Genomic DNA, 17,613 nt, shown 5'->3' on the forward strand with positions numbered 1-17,613 from the left:
AGCTAAGAACACATAGTCCTCGCCCAATCACTCTGGTAAGTCTCCAAGGTAGACTTCCAAACCTTCATAGACTTCGTTCACCGGCAATCCACAATGACTCTTGGATGCTCAGAACGTGATGCCTAACCGGCTGGAGGATTCACAGTCCTCAAGTGTAACAAGTCTTCAGGTCACGTGGACAGAAAGACTTCAGTGATGCCTAACACTCTTTGGCTCTGGGTGTTTTGGGCTTTGTCCTCGCAAGGATCTCTCTCTCTCTCAAATGCTTCGGAGGTGGGTTGCTCTCAAATGACAAAAGCCGTGCATTAACTCTGAGCAGCCACCAATTTATGGTGTAGGGGGTGGGCTATTTATAGCCAGGAGGCAACCCGACCTGATTTGTCCAAAATGACCCTGGGTCACTAAGGAACTGACACGTGTCCAACGGTCAGATTTCAAACACACGCGACAGCTTGACTTGGGCTACAAGTAAAGCTGACTCATCCAGCTCTGGATAAGATTTGCTCTCATTGTCTTCCCTCGAAGACATAGGATTTGGTTGAGCATCACTTCATTCACTCTCACTTTGTTCACTTGGACCCCACTTAACAGTACGGTGGTTCCTATGACTCAACAAAGAAGAAAAGGAAACTACGAAACAACTATGTCTTCGCACTCCAAAGTCTTCATGTGAATGTCTTCTCAAGTCATAATCTTCGTTGTGAATATCTTCACAGACCACCATTGTCTTCAATGTCTTCACACATTTTTAGGGGTCATCTCTGGTAGGTAAACCAAATCAATGTGGGACTACTACCTGTGTTATCCTGCAATTCTCACAAACACATTAGTCCCTTGATACGTCTCCAACGTATCTATAATTTTTGATTGCTCCATGCTATATTATATTCTGTTTTGGACATTATTGGGCTTTATTATACACTTTTATATTATTTTCGGGACTAACCTATTAACCGGAGGCCCAGCCCAGAATTGCTGTTTTTTTGCCTATTTCAGAGTTTCGCACAAAAAGAATATCAAACGGAGTCCAAATGGTATGAAACCTTCGGGGACGTGATTTTCGGAACGAACGTAATCCAGAGGACTTGGACCCTACGTTAAGAAAGCTACCAGGAAGGCACGAGGCAGGGGGCGCGCCTACCCCCCTGGGCGTGCCCTCCACCCTCGTGGGCCCCACGTTGCTCCACCGACGTACTTCTTCCTCCTATATATACCTACGTACCCCCAAACTACCAGATACGGAGCCAAAAACCTAATTCCACCGCCGCAACCTTCTGTACCCATGAGATCCCATCTTGGGGCCTTTTCCGGAGCTCCGTCGGAGGGGGCATCGATCACGGAGGGCTTCTACATCAACACCATAGCCTCTCCGATGATGTGTGGAGTAATAGTAGTAGATGCCGGCAGGAGTCGGTCTACTAGTCTCGGACGTGATGCCTATATACATGACCATACCTAGATATTCTCATAACTATGCTCAATTCTGTCAATTGCTCAACAGTAATTTGTTCACCCACCGTAATACTTATGCTCTTGAGAGAAGCCACTAGTGAAACCTATGGCCCCCGGGTCTATTTTCCATCATATTAATCTCCCAACAACAAGATATTTCTGGCGCCGTTTTTATTTTACTTTCTTTACTTTGCATCTTTATCATAAAAATACCAAAAATATTATCTTATCATATCTATCAGATCTCACTCTCGTAAGTGACCGTGTAGGGATTGATAACCCCTTATCGCGTTGGTTGCGAGGATTTATTTGTTTGTGTAGGTGCAAGGGACTCGTGCGTGGCCTCCTACTGGATTGATACCTTGGTTCTCAAAAACTGTGGGAAATACTTACGCTACTTTGCTGCATCACCCTTTCCTCTTCAAGGGAAAACCAACGCAGTGCTCAAGAGGTAGCAAGAAGGATTTCTGGCACCGTTGCCGGGGAGTCTACGCAAAAGTCAACATACCAAGTACCCATCACAAACCCTTATCTCCCGCATTACATTATTTGTCATTTGCCTCTCGTTTTCCTCTCCACCACTTCACCCTTGCCGTTTTATTCGCCCCCTCTTTTCCGTTTGCCTCTTTTTGCCCGTCTCTTGTTTGCTCGTGTGTTGGATTGCTTGCTTGTCACGATGGCTGTACCTAGATTTGGAGATCTTCACCTTAAAAGGTTGGAAGAGATCGAAAGCAACGCAGGAGTTTTATGGTTTTACAATTTGAGCACAATAATTTCTTTAGAAATGAGCTTAAAGAACAAAAAAGCTTTATGAGTTATATGAATAAAGAGCTTGATGATATGTCTAAAGAATTTGATGGTTTGAAATCTCAGACTGCTTGCCTCGAGAAATTGATAGCTGAAATTTCGGATAAGCAGGCCACCCTAGTTAATAGGATGGCCGCTAAACCGAAGAAGTTCTATGAAAATAAAGATGAAGATCTAAAAGTTATTGATGTGTCCCCTATTAAATATTTGTTTTGCAATATGAATTTTGATAATGATGGGACCGAATATGATCCACCTTTACCTATAAGGCGTTCCAAAAATTCTGAGTTTTTAGATCTTGATGCTAAAATTGATAAAAGTGGGATTGAAGAGATCAAAAATCTAGATATTAATGAACCCACTATTTTGGATTTCAAGGAATTTAATTATGATAATTGATCTTTGATAGATTGTATTTCCTTGTTGCAATCCGTGCTAAATTCTCCACATGCTTATAGCCAAATTAAAGCTTTTACTAAACATATCGTTGATGCTTTGATGCAATCTTATGAAGAAAAACTTGAGTTGGAAGTTTCTATCCCTAGAAAACTTTATTATGAGTGGGAACCTACTATTAAAATTAAAATTAAAGATCATGAATGCTATGCTTTGTGTGATTTGGGTGCTAGTGTTTCCATGATTCCAAAGACTTTGTGTGATTTATTAGGTTTCCGTGAACTTGATGATTGCTCTTTAAACTTGCACCTTGCGGATTACACTATTAAGAAACCTATGGAAAGAATTAATGATGTTCTTATTGTTGCAAATAGGAACTATGTGCCCGTAGATTTTATTGTTCTTGATATAGATTGCAATCCTTCAGGTCCTATTATTCTTGGTAGACCTTTCCTTAGAACGATTGGTGCAATTATTGATATGAAGGAAGGGAATATTAGATTCCAATTTCCGTTAAGGAAAGGCATGGAACACTTCCCTAGAAATAAAATAAAATTACCTTATGAATCTATTATGAGAGCCACTTATGGATTGCCTACCAAAGATGGCAATACCTAGATCTATCCTTGCTATTATGCCTAGCTAGGGGCGTTGAACGACAACGCTTGTTGGGAGGCAACCCAATTTTATTTTTATTTTTTTGCCTTTTGCTTCTGTTTAGGAATAAATATTTGATCTAGGCTCTGGTTAGATGTGTTTTTATGTTTTAATTAGTGTTTGTGCCAAGTTAAACCTATAGGATTTTCTTGGATGATAGTTATTTGATCTTGCTGAAAATTCCAGAAACTTTCTGTTCACGAAAATAATTGTTAAAAATCACCAGAACGTGATAAATATTGATTCCAATTGCTGATGATCAATAAACAAATTTTCTAGGTCGTACTATTTTGGCTGAATTTTTGGAGTTCCAGAAGTTTGCGTTAGTTACAGATTACTACAAACTGTTCTGTTTTTGACAGATTCTGTTTTTCGTGTGTTGTTTGCTTATTTTGATGAATCTAGGGCTAGTAAAATAGTTTATAAACCATAGAGAAGTTGGAATACTGTAGTTTTAACACCAATATAAATAAAGACTGAGTTTATTACAGTACCTTGAAGTGGTCTTTTGTTTTCTTTCGCTAATGGAGCTCACGAGATTTTCTGTTGAGTTTTGTGTTGTGAAGTTTTCAAGTTTTGGGTGAAAGATTTGATGGATTATGGAACAAGGAGTGGCAAGAGCCTAAGCTTGGGGATACCCATGGCACCCCAAGATAATCTAAGGACACCTAAAAGCCAAAGCTTGGGGATGCCCCGGAAGGCATCCCCTCTTTCGTCTACTTCCATCGGTAACTTTACTTGGAGCTATATTTTTATTCACCACATGATATGTGTTTTGCTTGGAGCGTCTTGTATGATTTGAGTATTTGCTTTTTAGTTTACCACAATCATCCTTTCTGTACACACCTTTGAGAGAGTCACACTTGATTCGGAAATTATTAGAATACTCTATGTGCTTCACTTATATCTTTTGAGTTATATAGTTTTTACTCTAGTGCTTCACTTATATCTTTTAGAGCACGGTGGTGGATTTGTTTTATAGAAACTATTGGTCTCTCATGCTTCACTTATATTATTTTGAGGGTCCTACAAAACAGCATGGTAGTTTGCTTTAATTGTAATAGGCATCCAATTATAATTTTTTTTCTTATGAGTGTGTTGAATACTATGAGAAGTTAGATGCTTGATAATTGTTTTGAGATATAGAGATGGTGATATTAGAGTCATGCTAGTTGAGTAGTTTTGAATTTGAGAAATACTTGTGTTAAAGTTTGTGATTCCCGTAGCATGCACGTATGGTGAACCATTATGTGATGAAGTCGGAGCATGATTTATTTATTGATTGTCTTCCTTATGAGTGGCGGTCGGGGACGAGCGATGGTCTTTTCCTACAAATCTATCCCCCTAGGAGCATGCGCGTAATACTTTGCTTTGATAACTTGTAGATTTTTGCAATAAGTATATGAGTTCTTTAAGACTAATGTTGAGTCCATGGATTATACACACTTTTCTTCCTTCCACCATTGCTAGCCTCTCGAATACCGCACACTTTTCGCCGGTATCATACATCCACCATATACCTTCCTCAAAATAGCCACCATACCTACCTATCATGGCATTTCCATAGCCATTCCGAGATATATTGCCATGCAACTTTCCACCGTTCAGTTTATTATGACACGCTCCATCATTGCCATATTGCTTTGCATGATCATGTAGTTGACATTGTATTTGTGGCAAAGCCACCATTCATAATTCTTTCATACATGCCACTCTTGATTCATTGCATATCCTGGTACACCGCCGAAGGCATCCACATAGAGTCATATTTTGTTCTAAGTATTGAGTTGTAATTCATGAGTTGTAAGTAAATAAAAGTGTGATGATCATCATTATTAGAGCATTGTCCCAAGTGAGGAAAGGATGATGGAGACTATGATTCCCCCACAAGTCGGGATGAGACTCCGGACTAAATAAAAAAAAAGAGGCCATAAAAAAGAGGAGAAAAGGCCCAAATAAAAAAATGATGAGAGAAAAAGAGAGAAGGGACAATGTTACTATCCTTTTACCACACTTGTGCTTCAAAGTAGCACCGTGATCTTCATAATAGAGAGTCTCTCATTTTGTCACTTTCATATACTAGTGGGAATTTTTCATTACAGAACTTGGCTTGTATATTCCAATGACGGGCTTCCTCAAAATGCCCTAGGTCTTCGTGAGCAAGCGAGTTGGATGCACACCCACTTAGTTTCTTTTGTTGAGCTTTCATATACTTATAGCTCTAGTGCATCCGTTGCATGGAAATCCCTACTCACTCACATTGATATGTATTAATGGGCATCTCCATAGCTCGTTGATACGCCTAGTTGATGTGAGACTATCTTCTCCTTTTTGTCTTCTCCACAACCACCATTCTATTCCACATATACTGTTATATCCATGGCTCACGCTCATGTATTGCGTGAAGATTGAAAAAGTTTGAGAACATCAAAAGTATGAAACAATTGCTTGGCTTGTCATCTGGGTTGTGCATGATTTAAATACTTTGTGTGGTGAAGATAGAGCATAGCCAGACTATATGATTTTGTAGGGATAACTTTCTTTGGCCATGTTATTTTGAGAAGACATAATTGCTTAGTTAGTATGCTTGAAATATTATTATTTTTATGTCAATATTAAAATTTTGTCTTGAATCTTTCGGATCTGAACATTCATGCCACAAATAAGAAGATATTACATTGAAATTATGCCAAGTAGCATTCCACATCAAAAATTCTGTTTTTATCATTTACCTACTCGAGGACGAGCAGGAATTAAGCTTGGGGATGCTTGATACGTCTCCAACGTATCTATAATTTTCATTGCTCCATGCTATATTATATTCTGTTTTGGACATTATTGGGCTTTATTATACACTTTTATATTATTTTTGGGACTAACCTATTAACCGGAGGCCCAGCCCAGAATTGCTGTTTTTGCCTATTTCAGAGTTTCGCAGAAAAAGAATATCAAACGGAGTCCAAACGGAATGAAACCTTCGGGGACGTGATTTTCGGAACGAACGTGATCCAGAGGACTTCGACCCTACGTCAAGAAAGCTACCAGGAAGGCACAAGGTAGGGGGCACGCCTACCCCCCTGGGCGCGCCCTCCACCCTCGTGGGCCCCACGTTGCTCCACCGACGTACTTCTTCCTCCTATATATACCTACGTACCCCCAAACTACCAGATACGGAGCCAAAACCTAATTCCACCGCCGCAACCTTCTGTACCAGTGAGATCCCATCTTGGGGCCTTTTTCGGAGCTCCGCCGGAGGGGGCATCGATCATGGAGGGCTTCTACATCAACACCGATCATACCTAGATATTCTCATAACTATGCTCAATTCTGTCAATTGCTCAACAGTAATTTGTTCACCCACCGTAATACTTATGCTCTTGAGAGAAGCCACTAGTGAAACCTATGGCCCCCGGGTCTATTTTCCATCGTATTAATCTCCCGACAACAAGTTATTTCTGGCCCCGTTTTTATTTTACTTTCTTTACTTTGCATCTTTATCATAAAAATACCAAAAATATTATCTTATCATATCTATCAGATCTCACTCTCGTAAGTGACCGTGTAGGGATTGACAACCCCTTATCGCGTTGGTTGCGAGGATTTATTTGTTTGTGTAGGTGCAGGGGACTCGTGCGTGGCCTCCTACTGGATTGATACCTTGGTTCTCAAAAACTGAGGGAAATACTTACGCTACTTTGCTGCATCACCCTTTCCTCTTCAAGGGAAAACCAACGCAGTGCTCAAGAGGTAGCATCCCTCAACCAACTTTGTCGTCAATACTCCAAAACCAACTAGGGGTGGCACTAGATGCACTTACAACTAGCCACAATGGAGAGTAACATACACTAGTAACATACACATATCCCTAGACTATGTTACTACCTTTCATATAGTGGGTAGTCTTATAAGTATGGTAACATGCAAAGCCTCATTTATTAGGTTATAGACTCATATTGCATTGGGACATGTGATGTTACAGTAACTAGCTAAGTTACTCAAACTACCTCTCTCCTCATTAACTCATTGCCACATAAGCAAATTTGTTGAGTTGGACTCAATGTTACTGCTAAAGTTACTCCCACTGTGGCTAGTCCAATGCATAGTATCATAGAGCAATATCATATGTAGTACTTTATTTATTTTCATGCATGACACATAGTAGCATAGCATTTATTATGATATGGTTTCATGATATTATACTTAACCCTCTCTTTCTTCATTTGATTCTATGACAGCTCATCAAAATTGCCTAGTTGGCATGCATGATACTAGCTATGATACCCCCTTACTATCAGCCTAGCAAAGAAGGTGTACAGATCATTTGTGGGTCGCTTTGTGAGTTTTCATCCGTTTGTTCGAGAAGCGGGGAGAAGTTTCAAACATTTCGGCCGCGAGGTGCGGCCACTAGCGTAGGCCTAGTTGGTATTTTAATTACAAGAAATTTAGATGGAGTTTGGACATCATCAAAATTGATGTGTGTGCCCGTGGCGTGCTCTCACGACCCTGTGGATTTTTTTTGTAAAGTTTGGCACAAGTTTTGATGACCGCTCCTTCCAAACCGGAGCATCTCACATGAAGGATCATGTTTTCCAAAAGGAGACGTGTCAATTCAAACTCCTGTGGCCGCTGACTTCATCATTTGGCCTCATAAAATTTCGACGGTACGCAATCACCATTATACCACGGGTTTGATTTTCTGGCGCATTTCAGGTCTCGTTAGCTATATTTAAGACATTTTTTGAGATTAATGTGCATTTTGTGCATAAAAATAAAATTACAACCGGATCTGCACGTGCTGTCGAAAGGGATGAGGATCGCCATTCAATCTGGGAGCATCCAACGGTGCAGACGTATGATCCGTGGGGTTTGGGTTCTGGCCAATCAGAAAGCACGACTCAGATCATGGGCGGGGTTTGGTCGGCACACGACTTTCATCAACGAACTGTGTGCTATTCGCAAACCAGATTGCATATTTTTGTTCACACATACTGTAGTGAGATCAATTGAGTGTGATACCTCTATGATATAATAATAATAACAACAAAAAACAGTTCATATTCATTGCCTGAGCTGACAGCATATCAAGGTCAACATATTAACGGTTCTTACATCAACAGAAAACCAAGCATAACTCACAAATTCAGTACACACGACAGTTCTAAATTGAACGAATTAAGTTGCAGGGTAGGCATAAAGACCAGTCTTATGGCTTAATTCCCATGTACATGGGGGAACTGGGATCGTTACGTTGACCCCGAATGAACTTGGGTTTTATGATGATTTTACGCTTCTCTATTACACGGGTGCGTGATCCCTTGGCTGGCAACTCATCAAATTCATCGTACTCGTCCTCATCGGCAACATCGTCGACACCCAGTACCCTTATCTTCCCATGCATCACTAAATGACAGTTCTTATGCAAGGGGTCTTCCACAAAGAAAATATGGGTAGCATCGCTGGCAAGAATGAATGGGTCAGCGTGATATGCCATCGTTGTCCTATTAACACAGGTCTTCTTGTACTCATCAATACTTACCTGACCAAGAGGGATCCATGCTCACCTGAATAATGCCACCTTAACTTTCACATAGCCAAGCTCCCAAATCTCTTTGATGGTTCCATAATATACCCTTTTACCAGCTTCATTTACAATCATGCATTCTATTTGAACACAACTGTTCTGATATGAGGTCTTCTGATCACGTTCCTCAGTGTAAAACGTGTATCCATTTATGTCATATGCTTGGTATGTCAACGCCGTATGTGATGGCTTTTGTGCCAACCACGTAGCAATGTCATCGATGGATCCTTGTGCCAAACGATTCTTCAGCCATTCGGCGTAGTTCTTAGTGTGCTCCTTCATCTCCACATCTGATGAAGGCACCATTGGTAAGAAGCTTTGGCATATCTCCGCCAAGTGTTCTTCGGCATAAGCGCTGAGAACTGGGTTGTTAAGCAGTACCGTCAAATGGGCTTTCTCTGCCAAATCTCCGGGTGCAGCCATTTGCGTGCCAGCAAGTACCGGCTTACCTTTCAGCCTTCCCTCATGGCGAGAGAGGGGCAAACCTATAGGTCTTTGTTTCATGTATTTGGTGCAAAACTCAACCACCTCCTCCGAGGTATAACCTTGTAGGATGCTTGCCTCTGGATGGTTTCGGTTCCGACAAAAGCGCTTCAGTATTCACATGAACCGCTCGAAGGGATACATGTTGCGAAGAAACACAAGACCACAATACTTTATCTCAACGACAAGGTGCACAGTGAGATGGACCATGACATCAAAGAATGACGGTGGCAAACATATATAGGTTGGACAATATTCTTGCAATATCATCTTGCATATGATCCAACTCTTCAAGATCTACAACTTTCTGCCAGGTTGAAGAAATCAGAGAGGTCAATGAGTGTGTTTCTTATATCTTTGTCCATCAGATTCCTGATGGCCACCGGGAGGATTTGTGTCAACATTACGTGGCAATCATGTGACTTCATGTGTCCCAACTTCATTTTACCTGAGCTCACATCCACGACTTCTGATGTTTGCGTAGTAGGAAGAGGGTGTCTTAACTGACAACAAATAGGTGAAGAATTGTGTTGCTTCTTTTGTACTGAAATTGTAACTCTGGCGAGCTTTGATGAATTTGTCATCATCTTCTGCTTCACTCTTGCGTTTTGGTTGATCAACAAGCATATCGAGCCGTGAACCGTCACCATCCTTTCTTTTACCTTTAATCTTGAGCAGAGTACCAAGGATGCTTTCACATACGTTCTTCTCTACGTGCATGACATCAATGCAGTGACGTACATGCAAAATCTCCCAGTAAGGTAATTTCCAGAACACCGATTTCTTCTTAAACACTTCACCCTTGGGTGTTTGTTTCACCGTCAAAGGGTGGTTCTTGCCAAGCACAACATTATTTTTTTAGCCATGTTGTGGACCACCTCCCCTTCATAGGGTCTTGGGCCCACACCTGCCTCTGCCGTACTGTAACATCCCAAAATTCTAAATTTTGGAATGTTATAATAAACAGATAGATTTGGATTGATTGTTTGATTGATTGACTGAAAGTGAGTGAATTCGAAATCTTTTGAAAGTTAAATGAGAGGGAATAAAAGGACTTTCCCAAACTTTCATTTTGCTTTTATGATCTCCATGGATTCAAATTCTTTTCATCACAAAACCCTGGAGAGAAGATGACATGACTTCTTCCATTTATTTAAATGACAAGGGGTGTTGAAAATATTTGAATTTCATTTGAAAATATTTCCATTTCAGAAACTTTATGCAACTCAATGATTTTCACGAGAGAAGATAAAATGACTTCTTCAAAACATATGAAATATGAGTTGGGAGTTTCAAAGGATTAAATTCAAAGTCCCATTGATATTATTTTTCAATATTGGAGTTATTTGAGTTTTATTCAAATTATTTTTCTCCAAAATAAAAATATACAGAAAATAGGGTAACATGATTCCCTACATCAGAAAATTGGAGAGAAATAAATTTGAAATCATTTTGGTATTTTTAAAATTATTTTTATTGGATTTTATTAAGGCAGTAGCACTGTTTGATTTATTTAAATTTGTGTGGATTTTATTTGACTTTACAAAAATGTTCATGTTGTAGAAAATCTTTTTCTGAAAATTTTGATATAGTATATGCCTATATAATATTTTTTTATTTCCTTTGTTTTATTTATTTTGTTTGTCTATGTTTTAAAAAAAAAGGGAACTTTCCCCCGTGGACCGAACTGGGCCGGCCCAGCTCCCAGCCAAGCCACGGCCCAGCCAGCCCACCGCCTCGTCTTCCAGGTTGGGACGGAGTCCCGAGCGAGCACGCGTCGCCGCCGCCGTGCCCGACCCGGCCTCGCCCGCGCTTGGCCCCTCCTCCACGCCACCGCCTTCCCCCTCCTCCTATAAATCCCGCAGCCCCGACCCCCTCTCCACTCCTCCCGTTTTCGCTGCCGCCGCTGCACACAACTGCCGCCGCCCGACAAGATCCGCCGCCGCCGCCTCCTCACCTCCCGCGCTGCAGCCGTCGCCTCACGCCTAGCTCGCGCCCCTCCGCCGCCTCGCCGCGCGCTCGCCTCCGCGCCGCGCCGCTCGCCCGCCGAAGCCGCTTCGCCGTCGTTGCCGCAGTCGCCGGAGACGCCCGCCCCACCGCCGGAGTTGACCGAACCGGTAAGACCGCCGTCGACCGGTCCAGATCGGTTTTAAAAAAAAAACCGTTTTGTTTCATTATGCAGCGGATGTTTTCCGTTTAGACCTCCTTAGCGAACGGTTTTTGTTAGTAAGCGTTCGGCAGCGAACGTTCGCTCGGTAGAGTTTTTCTTTTCTTTTTAAATTCGGCCAGGGGCTTATCCGTGAATATTTTATTTACATATTAGTCCCTAATCTTCAAACGGCTACAACTTTTTACTCGTTTGTCCAAATCCAATGAAACCAACGCCCACTTCTTCGTTATGATCCCCTCTATCCAGTAAAACAATTTAAACATGTTTTTGAAAGTTTTAAAATTTGAATTCAAACAGATTTGTATACAAACTTCGTTTGATCGTAACTTGAGTTTCGTAGCTCCGTTTGAGTTGATTCTTTTTGCTAATCGAAGCTCTTGACCTAAACTTTCTGATAAGGCCAAATTCACATAATTTTGGTACTGTAGAATTTTTTTTATGTTGCAAGAGTTATTTTCTTGGTTTTAATGATTTCCGAATCGTCTTCTTCGATCTTTCTAATCTTTTGAGTGATTGCTTATGTGTGGTTACTATTGCTTGCTTACGATAGATTGACGGAGTGTGACGAGTAGATCTATCAAGAGTTTTGAGTGCGAATCATCTTCATCAACATTGCAGGCAAGTAACACTTTGATCATACTCTTCCATACCCAGTTTTTATTGCATTAGATCAATCCTCAAACACTGCATGGTTAGGATCTAATTAAACTGTGGGTATTGGGAAGTAGATGAGGTAGTACCTATTACCTGTTTTATTATCAAACCCTTGGGAGTTACTTCTACGTTTGCTATTATATCGCTATGCTTGTAGACGTGGATTGGGTTTGAGAGATATTCCTGACAGATGTGAGATTGTTAATTAGTGGTTTACCTAAGGTGGCAACTAAAACTCACATCTGGGTGGATTGAGGCACCTGGAGAACCCAGTGTTGCCTGTATTTTTGGATATCCCGGAGTACCCGTGTGATTATCCTATGGACCGCCACCCAGGCTCAAAGGGATCATGAGATTATTCATGCTAGAAACTTCCGTGTGCAGCCACAAGCTATTATGGGCTCTAGCATAGTTGATTAAGTTGTGTGAGCTCTTGAAGAGGTAGACTAGCAGATGTAGGGGATGTAGGTGGTACGGTCTACCCAGAGTAGAGAGTTTACACTTCTGAAAGACTGTGTCTCGGTCATCCGTTTCTCAAACATCATGCAGTGCGAGAATCAAGCGGAGGCGATCGAGTCTTGTGGGGAAAAGTGCACAAACCTCTGCAGAGTGTACAAACTAATCATGGTTAGCCGTGTCCCCGGTTATGGACATCTTGAGTATCTAGTACTTGGATTATCCCGTTGATCTCATCATGTTACTTTAATTAATTTTGTTGGGTTAATGATGTTACTTAATTGGGATTGAGTTGGAGGTACCTTCTCAATGTTTAACAACCACCATGATAGTTAAATAAAATTTATTCCTTTGCAGTAGGGAAAAATTGGCTTTTCGCAAAAACATTATAGCCATAGAGCTTTTCCACCAGCTATGCATGTAGTGATAGCCTTTGTTCATCCTTTCTCTATGGTGTGAATTTGCCAGCATATTCCATGTGCTGACCCGTTTTCGGGCTGCAACGTTTCATGTTGCAGGATTCTTACGACGAGTAAGTGATACGTTAGGGTTACGATTTCTACACTCAACTTTGCCGTTGGTGTTGATGGGAATCCGCAACCTTGTTACTTCCGCTATTTGGATTGAGGTAATAGTATTTACGTTACTTTATACATGTGATTTACCTCTGTTATAAATCCTCGAGTACTGTGTGTGTCAGCATACCGATCCAGGGATGACACTTAAGCACAGAGACTTGATCCATTCGGGTCGGGTCGCTACAAGATGGTATCAGAGCACATGTTGACTGTAGGACGTGACCCTAGAAACTGGCAAGCCCATAGGAAGGATTTTCTCAAAAACTTTTCTTTTCAAAAAAATCTTTTACCTCTCTTCTCTTCTGAGTTAATTCAAATATTCCCTTTTAGTGAGACCATACCCTTTTTCCCTTTGGACCACTCGAAGATTCGACGGATGAGACCACTTCAAGAAGTACAAGATATCGGACAACTAAGACCATTCGGAATGAAGAGGATTTTACCGTGCATTATGATAATGGAAACTACAACGGTTGAAGACTCCAAAGATTGGGAGAATTTGAAGGCTCTGAAGAATTGCCAGATGTGTATGACCTAGGAAGGTTACCCTTATGGAACTTGGCAGACTATGGAAGCCGTCAATACTCGAGATCAAGGTGTATCGGAGAAAGACCAGAACATGGAGCATTAGAACTCAAAGTTTTTGTTAAGAAAACCCTAAGGTAGGAGATATCAACTATGGAGTAATAGCTCATGGAAATGACAAGAGCAGAAACCCGGCTATCCATGATGTTATCGCCCGCTTATGCTATTGTCACCGTGCGGAGTTAAGCATGCAGATGCATGGAAGGATTGGATGGTAGAAAGCTGATGGAGCACCTATCAGCAAAAGATGAAGTTTTAACTTTAGACCGATGTATCACCAGGATCTGGAGCATTACATCAGGAAGTTTAAAGATGAACCTTCAGGAAGCAGTATTCGACAAGTAAGCATTTCGTCAAGAACTCAGAACCCAGAGACTGAAAGTAGCCAAGCTGGGAAAGCAAAACCTCGAGATAACGGAGACTCGTCAGGAACTGAAGGACAGTAGTACCATGGTTCATGCCAAGGATGTTGAGACCCAGAAGTTTGGAGCGCAACTCCAGAAATATTAAAGGACGTCACGAGAGACTTCGCGTCAACAGAGATGATTTGGCAAAAGAACTTGAGAAGGACAAGCATGATTGGAAGAAGCCATCGGAGACATGAACAAGACTTGAAGAGTTTGGCGACGTTGAAGATTTATGGACCTTTAGAAGACCAAACCCCTGTTATACACTTACGTTAGATGCGACGTTTGTGAGCTATCATTTGTTTGATGTTTTTCCGACAGCCACAAAATAAAATCTTTCTTTTCAAAACTTTTGTTTGTATTGTGTGCATCCCTCTCGACCTCTCTTATCTCACCCCAAACCCATGGACCCAATAGAGGATGAATGGAGATGAGCTTGTATTTTCTGGACCGATGAGTCAACTGGAGACAGACCAATGGATTCAGAACCTGGAGGATCACATGAAGAATAACCCTATAGTCGGAAAGGATATGACCCGGCATGCTCTTCAAGGTTTTGAAAGAGGTGCTGCTACTTGGTGAAGGATGTACCAAACCATCAATGGATGGCAAGGAGTAACCACTTGGAAAGAATTTAAGTGGACTCTACAAAGATCTCGTCTTGTGTCCCAGAAATTGAAGCCTTATGGAAAGGATATGAAGAAACCTTGTGCATACAAGCCTTGTGGAGAAATAGGACACAACCATAAGGAACACAAGGATGAATGCCCAAATTGTGAAGGAAGTCACCCAGTTGAAGAATGCCCAACTAGGCAGAACACTTGTTTCTTGTGTGAAGGGACTACCCACTACCCTGCTCAATGTCACATCTACCCCATGGTACAAAGGACCGTCCAGCAGAAGAAAGAAGCAATGAAAAGAGCCCTCATGGAAATTTTAGAGGAATCTGTGATGAAGGAAGAGGTGGAGGACACACCCAAAGAAGAACCAATTAAACCCTGCACCAAGTCATGCTATTCATGTGGAGAAGAAGGACACATCTCCCAAAATTGTCTGAATGAGGATTTAGTAGAATTCCCGACAGAGGAAGTAGAGTATGACCCACAGGAAATAGAAGCCCTAATTGGAACGGAAAAGTCCAGGAAGAGAAGTAGATTGGATCCCAGGAACAACCCAATTTCTACAAAAAAGACCTGAGTCATATCACATGTTTTAGGTGCAAAAATTCAGGACACTACTTCAATGATTGCCCAAAAGGGAAGATGAGGACCCCAGGAGGCTATATAATCACAAGGAAACCTCGAGATATGTCAGAAGTAATATGTTTCCGTTGTGATGAAGCAGGGCACTTTGCCAGAGAATGCCCCAAGGAGACGGAGACGTGTGACAAATAGTTGAGTGCAACAAGAAATATAGTAGTAGTAGTGTGGACATTTCTTTTATTAGTGAGGTGTCGAATTGAGGCATGTAATGGAATGCAGGAGATTGTAATAATTTGAGAATTAATAAAGTTAGCATCATTGGTATTGATTTGGATTTTATGAGTTGTTACTCTATGAAGAAATATTTTGACCATTTTCGAGGATATGAGAAATATGGTCTATGGAAGATTGTGCATTTTAAAGGTGGTAGTACCCTGTGAGGAAACTTGACCCTTGGAAAAGGTAATGATATTCCACGAAGTGGATTTCGAACAAAATAAGTATGAGTTTTATCTCGATATGTTGGATACCCCAAGAATATGAGGGTATGGAGTATTATTGGATGTAAAGGAGGTAGTCTATGAAATTGGAGACAGAGCATATCTTCGTGTGTCCCCTCTGCGAGGAGTTAAACTATTTGGAGTTAAGGGAAAGTTAGCCCCGAGATTTGTAGGACCATACCGAGTTTTGGAGCGTATGGGAGAAGTGGCCAACAAGCTGGAGTCACCCGAAGGACTGTCAGGAGTTCATGATGTGTTTCACGTTTCCCGTTGAAGAAGTGCCATGCAGAGATGGCCAATATTCCCCTGTAAGGATGCTTGACCCTTGAAAGGATAATGATGTTCCACGAAGTGGAGTATGGACTTCATAAGTATAAGTTTTTTTATCTCGGTATGTGGGATATCCCACGAGAATGAAGAGATGAATTACTATTGGATATAAAGGAGGTATGATGTTGGAAATAAGGATCAATGGAATTCCATGATGAGTCTGAGTAATCATGTCCTAGTTTGGTGCCAATATAAGGAAGGAAGACAGTACAATTGGATGGATTTAAGAATACCAGGAAGTTGGAAGTTGGAGTAATAATCAGTTGCTCGATGATAAGTTCAAGGATTACAAGTGATGAGATGGGCCATAACCCACAGGCCCCAGGACCTGCCAAGAAGCAAGCACATTCTTGCTGAAGGAAAAACCCTGGAAGAAGTTATGATTTTATCAGCAGACGATTTTATAGGAGTAACGCAAAACCTGAGAGTTGGGAAGGAACGATAGATGTTTGTTTGGCTTGCAGAATCCATGGATTTATCCGAACCTAGTTCGTTGACAAGAGAAATTCTGCAATGCTTGCGAGGATGACCGAGTGTTAGAATGCGAGATTCGCTAAACCATATACAGGGTAATGATTTGGGTGCGGGATGGATTGATCACCATACTGACTTACTCTTATTATTCGCCTTGCTATACGGGATGGTAAATCTGAGTGACTTGCCTATAGTAGAGAGACGACGGTATTAAACCTTGCTTGAACCTTAGAATGGTATAAGAATGTTTCCCTTGTACATGGCAGTTGTTGCCAATCGTAGGTTATACGGTGAGGATCAACCAGACCCATTTCCTGCAGGAGAAACCATAAATTGTTGACCACCAGGAGATGTCGATAGTTGTTTAGTATTGGCGCTTGACCCGTCAGCTAAGAAGACCCAGTCATGGAATAACCTCACCAAGATGAAAGGACAGAAGAATTGTGGTAAAGGTTATGCCACTACCGGAAGAGCCCATTATCCTTACGATCTGAGAAGACCGACACTGTCAACAATAATGATGGAGTATACGAGTTTTGGTGGAACCGTAACAATTCTTCTAAGGGTGGTAGCACCCCAGACCCCTGAGATGATCGATGGATTTTGAGAAGACCCCCAAACCCTAACATATTTCTTGCTAGCCTCTCCGAATCTCGAGGACGAGATTCATTTTAAGGGTGGTAGTTTGTAACATCCCAAAATTCTAAATTTTGGAATGTTATAATAAACATATAGATTTGGATTGATTGTTTGATTGATTGACTGAAAGTGAGTGAATTCGAAATCTTTTGAAAGTTAAATGAGAGGGAATAAAAGGACTTTCCCAAACTTTCATTTTGCTTTTATGATCTCCATGGATTCAAATTCTTTTCATCACAAAA

This window comes from Triticum aestivum, chromosome 2D (assembly GCF_018294505.1).
Source record: "Triticum aestivum cultivar Chinese Spring chromosome 2D, IWGSC CS RefSeq v2.1, whole genome shotgun sequence".
Lineage (NCBI taxonomy): Eukaryota > Viridiplantae > Streptophyta > Magnoliopsida > Poales > Poaceae > Triticum > Triticum aestivum.